General features: G+C 51.3%; 1 protein-coding gene across 3 annotated transcripts in view; it reads left to right on the top strand.

Moving 5' to 3' along the window:
• Positions 1-2,335: 2,335 nt before the first annotated feature.
• The window catches only part of NOS1 (nitric oxide synthase 1), a gene marked incomplete at its 3' end in the record, with an annotated part of 110,733 nt that continues 103,385 nt past the window's right edge, over positions 2,336-9,683 (top strand). For 2 of the 3 annotated variants that reach the window (XM_084764821.1, XM_084764822.1), the window contains exon 1: positions 2,336-2,823. The remainder of the gene's footprint in view (positions 2,824-9,683) is intronic. The other variant, XM_084764820.1, reaches the window with a different exon arrangement.

The raw sequence follows: 9,683 nt of genomic DNA, 5'->3' as shown, positions 1-9,683 counted from the left end.
GTTTCTGGAGCCTCAGGTCCTTCCCCCCCACCCCCGCCTCTGTGTGGCAGGAGTGAAGAGGCCCCCCCCTTGACATTTTAGTGACAATTCAATGAACTGTGTATCTTTACCTTACGGGTTCAAAGGCAACAAAATGAGGAAGGATCAACAGGAAAGAGCCACGGTCCCCTGTAACACAGCAGCTGGTGTACACCCCAGTTCTCCTTAACCCCAAGAGTAAGCGTCAGTGAGGATAGCAAGTCAGTCAGTCTGTTTGTCTAGTGGCGGGGCTGGAGGTGGGGGGCTCTTTGTTTCTTGGTCTCTGTATAAATACCTCTCTCTCTCTCTCTCTCTCTCTCTCTCTCTTCTCTTCTCTTCTCTTCTCTGTTTCTCTGTCTCTCTGTGTCTCTCTTTCTGTCTCTCTGTGTCTGTCTGTCTCTCTCTATCTCTGTCTCTGTCTCTCTGTCTTTCTTTCTCTCTCTCTCCTCTCCTCTCTCTCCTCTCTTTCTCTCTCTCTCTCTCTCTCTCTCTCTCTGTCTTTCTCTCTCTCTCCTCTTCTCTCTCTCTCTCTCTCTTCTCTTCTCTGTTTCTCTGTCTCTGTCTCTGTCTCTCTCTCTGTCTCTCTCTCTCTCTGTCTCTCTCTCTCTCTCTCTCTCTCTCTCTCTCACACACACACACACACACACACACACCCCTCCTCCTGGTGGCAGGCTCCTCCCCTGGGTTCAGGCTCTGTCCTTCCAGCAGATTCTCCAGAACCTCTTGGCCCTGCCTTACCATCACTTGCACCTAGCAACAAGAACAGAGTTGGGGGGCAGTGGGGTTTCTGTCTCCTTCTCCCCCAACCGGCCAACCCCGCTTCTGTAGGCACAGCCCAGCCTTGGCCCTGACCCCACCTGTCACAGCTCTGCCTTCCCTACTGACCACCCATCCGTTTCACAGGCAGGAGGGGAGATGGCTCGCTCTGGACCTCTGCCTCCTGGACTCCCACACAGCAGGCAAGCGTGAGACTCCAGAGCAGGTGAACTGGCAGCCCAGTGGAGAAGCAGCCTCCCTTCCTGGCTTCCTGATTTTCCCCAGTTGCCATGGTAATTGAGGGAGCAGTGTTGAGACCCAACACCATGGAGGCCCAGTGCTCAACTTTGAAAAGGATAAAGGCAGGCTGCACGGACTCACTCCAGCCTCTTCTTTTGGGCTACCCACGCACCCACTGACATATAGTCAAGTCACTATGGATGGCTGGTTTTTGTTTTGTTTTGTTTTGTTATGTTTTAGAGCAGGTACTGTACGCCACACACTAAGCTGAGAGCACTGTCACCGTTGCTTCAGACCTGGCACACTCAGCCAGGAAGTGGCAGAGCCCGGGAGGAATTTCTCAGGCCCTCCCTGGGCATAGATTCTTTACACCCCACCTGCTTCCTCTTACATTTCCCTCCCCTCCTCTCCTTCCCTAGTCCTCTTCCTGCACCCCTCAAGGTCACACCCCCTATCCTCGGCCTTGACATGTAAGACATCCGAAGAGTATTTATGAATGACAAGGAGAGGTAGCCGGGTCCTTGGCCTCCGCGCAATTGTACCCCGAGTGTGCTGTGCTTTCTGAGAATCTGAGGGGACCATCAAGCTGGCAGCCAGGTGCCTGGGTGTGTTTGAGTCTGTGTTTGGGTCTGAATCCTCCTCCCATTTCTTGAGTCCACCCCCCTGCAACACACACACACACATACACACACACACACATACATACACACACACTCCTCCCCAAGAGTGTGTGAGCAACAGCGACAGCTAAATGCAAAAAAGCCTGTGCAATCTGCCCAGGAAGAAACAGTTGGAGATGGGTTTATATGGTTACCCATATGTTTAAGCCCCTAAGAAAGGAAAAAGAAGGAAGGGTTCTCTGTGTCTGCTCATCCCCCCCACCCCCACTCCAACTCTTGGCCTCTCCTAGCACTGGGATCTCCCAGCCATAAGGAAATAAGACCCCCACCCAGGAGGGTTTTCACCCTCCCCAACCAGACCCAGACCTCTTTTCCAGAACGTCTGCCCACCCAAGAACCAGGGCCAGAACCAAGGCTGGCTTCCACTGGCTCAACAAGGGGTTTCCTGCCCTGCCCTGAAGGCCTGTGCTCTAATTGTCCCATTATGGAATCTGTCCACCATTAGGACATAGACAACCACCTGCCCCAGCTGTGTCCTTCTCTACCCCCAAAAGCCTCCCTCCCCTTTATGGTCACTATATCCAGTCCCCTTTAGGGTCCCCCCAAAATTTTCATTGTGTGTGTTGATTTTTTTTTCTGATAGAAAAAAATGGAAATTAGGTTACATAAAAGATGTATGCTTCCAAGCCCAGAGCGGCCCTTTTAATGAGGGTTGCGACGTCTCCCTCCCCACGCCCATAAACCAGCCGGTTGGACGTCACCACTAATTCGTTTCAGCGGTGATAGGATAAAGCAGGGACATTAAGAAATAAATTCCCCCTCACGACCCTCGCTGAGCTTGCTGCGCCGTCCCTGCATATTGATGTAGCCGCAGGGCGCGAGCGGCTACTTAGCACAGCGGCTGCTCCGTGGGGCAGCTTCGGTCGGGGTGAGCCGGGTTGCGCGTGGGGACACTGGCAGCCTCCAGTCCTGAACTTGGCTGGGCTAGGGCGGAGCGAGGGGCTGGGAGGGGGCGGGGAGCGCTCTTTCTCTCTGGAAGCTCCTACCCCGTGGCGCTGCTGGAGCCCAGAGCATCCTGCCCGGAGCGAGGCTCTGGATCCGCGCGCTCAGCAGTCACGGGAGGAAGAGGCACAGGAGACAGAGTGATCAGCGAATCCACAGTCCTGGAACTGAGCGGGCTTGGAGGCAGGTGAGTTCTCAGCCCCAGACCCAGGGTATCCCACGTCCCTTCTCTCAAAGCTGCGCTCCAGTTCCAACGGGTAGAGTGCGCCCCAACTTGGCTCTCCTTGGCGGCCTGGCTCTCCCGGCAACGGGGCGGACCCGAGTCCGGGCTATGAGCTCCTGGGAAGGTGGGTCCTGCCACCTCGCTCCAACTTTACAAGGACCGGGGATCCCCTCAACCCCATTTCCCCCACGTCCCCAGCCTCCATGTCACAATGGTAGAAATTCAATTGTGACCCCAGGCTATCGCGACCTCAGGCGCGTGTGCGACCTGGGGGCGGGGGGAATACACAACCCTGGGGATCTTGGCACCTTTGGGGCCTCAACTTTCAGCCACCTCCTCTGGAGACCCTTCATTCCTCTCTCAAGCCACCGTCTTCTCCACCCCACCCCCGTGACTGTGTTGGGGACTCTAGCATGGCCAGAGTGGGTCCCAGCTGAGTGGTGGGCTTGCTTCTTGGCTTTCCAACTTTGCCCCATCAGCTTTGCGCTCCCGTGGCTGGCGGGACCCAGTGAAGCAGCGATTCCCCGAACCTGGAAAGTTGCACCTCTCCCGCCAAGGAGACTGTTAAAAGTGCCTGATGGTTCCCAGAGCAGAAGAGGGGCACTCTGCCAGGGTTCAGAATCCCTTTGCATCCAAGTGGTCCAGGAGCGAGACAGGGTTTCCAGAAGACCAGGCTTCCCTGGCCACTCATGGACATTTGGGTCCTTGCAGAACTTGTGGGTTGAGCCCTAGGCTTGCCTTCACCCTCGGGGCAAGGTGGCTTCAGCATCCACAGCTGTCTGCGCACTGTGAGCCTGGCTTTCTGGAGCTAGTGAGGCTCGCACAGGCATACAGCAGGGTTGTAATCCTAGTTTGTTTGTTTCTGTGGTTGGTTGGTTGGTTTTTTTGTTTGTTTGCTTGTTTGTAAGTCTCTCCCCATCTCTAAGCCTCTGTTTTTTTTTTTTTTTTCTGTGTGAAACAGAGAAGTGGCCCTTTCCTGGGGATCTGTTGGCAAGCCTTTAAAATATCGTAAATGTCTACATGAAGCTTAGGGCAGGTGCTCAGCTTGTGGAAAATATTGCTGGTTGTCGGCTTGCGTGCAGCTCGGGACAGACAGATCCTGGGGCCTCTGCATCTTGGAGCTTCCGTTGACCAAACCAAGGGTCCTCAGGAGAATGATTTAGGCTGTGCCACCTCCCTCCCAGTCTGCCCAAGCAGCCCCTGGGGAGATGCATCACATATTGTGGCAGATGAGACTCTTTAAAAACGTTATCTGACTCCCAGGGAACCCCAGACCTCGCTTCACACACACACACACAGACTGTGGGAAAGGAGCTCTAGAGCCGTCCCCTCCCCCCCGCCCCCGTGGTGGAAGAGTCCCCCAAAGGTGAGCCGGTAGGGGTGATGTGTAGGTGAGCCTGGGACACCCAGTAAGTGTCTGCCTCCATAGCGGAGAAGACAGAAAGAAGTTGACCCCTAAAAAACCATTCCTCCAAAAGGAGTGTGGGGGAAAGTACCCCCTTGCCCAGCCCCACTCAAAGCAAGACCAGAGCAAATAGAAGGTTTGGGGGCGGCGATAATTAGCGTAGCTTCCTGGAGAATTGATTTTCTTGGTTGGAGTTTTGCTTTTGTTTTTATTGGGGGTTGTTTGGAGGTTTGTTTGTTTTTTAATTTGGGGTGTATGCCAGACTGGAGTAGGGGTCCAGCCTACTCTTTATCCTTGGGAATCTCAGCAGGTTTGAGAATCCTTCACACAGGTCCCCGTGACTGCCAATGTCACTGCCCCAGCCCAGATTCTAGAAGAAACCGAGAGACACGCAGCTTTGCGTATGCTGCAAAAGCTACTACTGCATACAGGATGTGCCTGGAATATCTTGACATCCTCAGTACCTAGGACAGCTACCTGAACCTTGCTTTGCAGATGTGGAGACTGAGGTAGGGCCAACCAAGCTAGCTGCTGTCCTTAGTCAACCAAAGAAGACCTTCACCCAGGTTTGTGGCTTCCTAATCTGGCGGGTGATGGGGGGGCGTTGCATGCATAGCCAGCCTGACCTGTGCCCCACTTTTGTGCACATGGTCCTACTTCTAGATGTATCTACACAACCAGACTTGGTAAAGTCTGATAACCTGTCCCGCCCCCCTCCCCCAAATCCCAGAGCATTCAGGAGAAGAGCAAGCAGCATAGTGGAGACCTGTTGGAGATTTTCATCTGAAGCTAAGTTTTGCTCCATGGCTGTGTGACCCTCCAGCTGGTCACTTAACATCTCTGAGCTTTGGTCCCATTATCTGTCAAAGGAGAGCAGTCACTCCTACATGAAGCTGTTTTGGAGATGTTGTGATGTCTGTAACAGGGGTGCTGGAGATGCTGGTCATGTGTTAAAGTTGTTGATTTGTTTTGTCTTGTATGTGTGTGTGTGTGTGTGTGTAGGGGGTGGTGGTTCTGAGACAGGGAAAGTTACTGATTTTTTTTTTAATAATAAAAGAGAGAGAAGAGACCCCAGGTTGGGAGTCTGCTCAGGAGCAAACACACAACCCAGAATCTCTTTCTGTCTCTTGATCATTTTCCCCAAATGGCCATTGCCAGCCCCCAAAGACACTTTGTGGACCAACCCTTGGGGAAAGCCAAGAGACTGAGAGGGGGTTTGCACTAAAGTAGAATGTCCCCAGGGGTTCTCAACACCAAGTAGGGAGGTGCTGTCCAAGGTCCTGGGGAGGGGGGTTCCGAATACTTTCAGCCCTCAGCTGGACAACTTGGGGATCAACTTGCCTAGGTTTTGAAAGCATGAAGAAATTTGTGTCATGTTCTCTGTGTGTGTGTGTGTGTGTGTGTGTGTGTGTGTGTGTGTGTGTGTGTGTGTGTGTGTGTCGGGGTGTCTTTTGATAGCTCTCGGCTTGCTGCCTGTCACTCAGGTTCCCTGGGCAGGGATGGGTGTACTTCAGAATGCAGTTAAGAACCACAGGCAAGAAGTGTGCTCAAGGCAGAGGCTGGCATACTCAGAGGTTCAATTTGGCACTTCAAGAGCAATTTTCACACAGGATGTTTCCACAGAGGGATACACTTTCCCACCCCAAAGCAGAGTGGGGCTGCGTGGTTAAGGATACAAAGGCTGTAGACGGTGCAGACATGCCCTTTTGTTTCTGATGTCTGATGGCCTCTAGACATCCTCCCACTTAGTGAGTGTCATATGCCACCTGCCCAGAGGACCAGCAGCGCCAGAGCCACAAGCTAGAATCAGAGCCGCCTGAACCCCTCAGCCTGCAGAATCCTCCTCCCCTGAAGGAGATCTGAAGTGTCTGCATTTAAATAGAGCCTTTCCAGAAGACTCTAAGGCCCTCCGTTCCTGACCTCGTTGTACAGGAGGGAAACTAAGGCTTGGAGAGGTCATGTGACTTGTCAAAAGCCACACAGCCCATCTCTGACAGAGTAGGGGGAGGTCCTCATGTCTTGACATTTTATCTAGAACTTGTGGGTGATATTTCACGTTGCCCTCACAATAGAGAAACCCAGAGTCAGGCATGGAAGAGGGTAGGATTTCCTCTCTTCCATTTGTTCCTGTTAGTCAGTGAGCTGGTTCAGGTATCTCTACCTTAGCCTTGCTAGACATCAGCCCTGAGTTCCCATCTAACCCTGGGCTTTTGCCCACTGGTTAATCCAGACAGGAAGTTCCTTTTAAAGTCTCCCCTTGGGAATAACTTCAGAATCAAGCATATATACCACCCCCATGTAACTGTCACTGGTCTCGACAAAGCACCTGCCTTGTGCTCAGCCCTGGGCTAGCCTTGGCAAATCGTGAACATGTCTGTAGGACTTGAGCTCTGGATCCTGGGAAGAAGGGAGTGAGTAGACTGCCGTACTGGGAAATGAAGCCTTCTTGGAACACTGCGTCAGCAGACAACGCTGCTAAGTCTCCAGTGTGAGTGCCGTTAGCAAGGCTCTTTGAGCACACATCTTGCCATAACTGTATTTAGTGAGAAACGCCAAGAATTAGGGCAGTTATCATTTCCGCAATGCACATCAGCGTGTGTCAGTTGTGGCATCGTTGTATGTGAATGCTGCCAGTCCAAGGGCAGGTGCCTAACACAAGAGGTATGAGCCCCACCTTGAAGTTGGCTGGAATCAGGCCAGACAACAGGGCATCCAGTGAACCCCGAGTCAGATGCGACATTTCTTCTTCGGGGATGGTTGGGAGTACCTTGTCATTACTGCCAGGGTGGTGTGGCTGAGGGCATCAGGGGAGAGTTCTCAGAGGCAGGGGTATCCAAGTTGGTACACCAATTTGTACTAATATCTTTGGAGACGGGGCATCTCCCACTACGACCTGACCACAGTGAAATTACAAGGCGAAGCACCCCCAGAAAGTCACCAGGGGCATCATTTCGGATGACTCCAGGGACTCAGTGACTTGGGGTGAGTGAGCCAAGTCCCTCAACCCTTGGCACGTCATCCATGCCATCATTAGTACTGTGTGAGCTGCCAGGAGGATTCGGTGGGTCAGCAAGGTGAAAATGGACAGACCCCAATAATCAAAGCAGGAAGAAGGAGCCAGAGAGCAGGAGACTCCCCCCCTCCCCCCTTGACTGGCTAATTGTTTAGTGTGAGCCTTTTCCTCAAGCTCAGCCTCCGTTCTTTTTCTGTGAAATGATGTCTTCGGAATCCATGGTGGCTCTATGTATGTAACTCCTGTGATTGTGTGCTAGGCTGCCTTACAGTGGTGTTTGTTGGTTTGGATTTGAATTGGGGGCGGGGGTTATGGGCGGGAATCTTGTTACGGGCTTTTTTTTACATCACCTCAAGAGCAGTATGTATGGCCCGTGCCACTTTCCTGACCTCAGAGGTGTTTGGGCTGCAAGCCCTAGGCTAGCGGGCCTTGGAGTCTCATTGGCATCAACATCCTCTTCCTCCTCGCCTAAGGTGTGTGTTGTTCCATCACGGTCCATTAGTTATGCCCAAAGGGAGGGTTCTCTGTTCAAACGGAAGACAGGAAGCCTTTGCAGGGGGTGTGGTTTCTGTGTGCAGTGGGGAGGTGCATGTGTCTCACATGTCCCCTGTGTTCTGTGCCTCACTGTGCTAATGCCACCGTGTCCTGATTGAGATTTCCTGGGAAGGGTGGTCCTGAGTCTGGGGCATCATGCTGTGCTTCTGAAGTTTGTGACTATAGCCCCGGAATAAATTCTCCAGGCTTTCAGAGATGCCCCGAAGTCATCGCAGCTTCCCTCAGAAATGCTGGCCCGACATTTCAGCCTTAAATAACTCTCAGAAATGGCTTCTTTTTTTTTATTATTGTTATTATTATTAAAACCTTGCAGCCAAATTGGAAAAAAAAATGGACCTCTCTGAAACCCATTCCCAATTATACACAAAGAAGGGAGCTTGTGTAAAATCAAAAACTCGTTCAGCCTGGGACAGCTGCAGCCATCCTTTTTTTTCAGCTGAAGGGTTTGATTTCTTTTTATAAACAAGAATCAGGTGGATTGCTTTGAGAAGCAAACCTTGAACTCCTAACCCCAGCCATATTTCCTAAAAAAGAGGGTGGCCCTGGGAAAGGATAAGATGGTCCCTCTCTTAAAATAGTGATTATCAACCTGTGGGTCACAACCGACCCTCTTGGGAGTCACATATTAAATTTTTACATTATGATTCATAACAGTAGCAAAATTACAGTTATGAAGTAGCAACAAAACTAGTTTCATGTTTGGGGGTTGCCACAACATGAAGAATTGCATTAAAGGGTCGCAGCACTAGGAACGTTGAGAACCATTGAGCTAAGGTGTCTGCAGGGTCTACGAGGCATCTTGTTGCCAGAATCTAGGCGTAAGGCTAGAGTGTGTATAATCCTGTTTATCATAAAAATACCATGTAGATCTCATCAGGCTGTCTTCCACCCTGGGAACTTTAAGTGGGGAAAAAGAGTAACTTATAGATAGATTTTGGTGGCTCGTTGGTCTCACTGATGGGTGGAGCTGTGGCTCAGCCCTGAAATACTCAACAAGTGAAATGAAATCCAATTACAGTCACGCACTGGTGTCCAGGTAGCTGGCAGAGCTGCTGACGAAGCGAAGTCGTCACCTCTCATTTCCCCTCCTATGACACAGTCGCTGAGATGAGACCCCTTTGTTTTCTTATAAAGCACTGCAGAAGTTCACCAGACCAGCTAGGTCTCCTGGCTGGATTGGTTTTTATTTTTTTTTTTTCCTCTTATTATTATTTTTGGACTATCTGGGTTCTTTTATTATTTTTTATTATCTTTTCACCAGGCATTCAGAACTCTGATATGGGGATAAATGCAGTGTATGTAAGTAGTAAGTCATGCCTTGAGAGAAAAAGGCTTGAGAGAAAAAGTAGACAGGGCTGACAAGATGGCCCCGGCAGATAGAGAGGTTTGACGCCAAGTCTAATGACCAGAGTTCAAGCCCCGGAACCGGCAAGACTGGCCTGCCTGAAGCATGATTCCTTCTGACTCTCCCATTGGGTTAGTGCCTCCTCCTGGATTCTAGAGACAGGAGGCACTCCTGGGGAGTGGAAGGTAGGGAAAGGTTATGATAACATTGCGTAGAAGAATGCACGAGCTTTGTTTATTTAAAACACATGGGTGTTTTAAAGTGTTTAAATGCCAAATTTCTAGTGTAAATCAAAGCTGGTGGCAAAGGCAGGAGGCGTCCTGAGCTTGATCCTGAACTCATGGATCACTGTAGCTGGGAGGCAAGGCCTTCCTCTCAAGAGGTGAGTGTTGGCCTCCTGCACAGATTGGCGCATGCATGTGCACGTGCACACACACACATGCACACGCACACACACACACACACACACACACACACACACACCTTCACTGGGTATTGAGTGAAAA

This window comes from Acomys minous (assembly GCF_964271855.1).
Source record: "Acomys minous genome assembly, chromosome: 16".
Lineage (NCBI taxonomy): Eukaryota > Metazoa > Chordata > Mammalia > Rodentia > Muridae > Acomys > Acomys minous.
The sequence above is the reverse complement of the archived record's forward strand: the minus strand, read 5'-3'. Positions and strand labels throughout refer to the sequence as shown.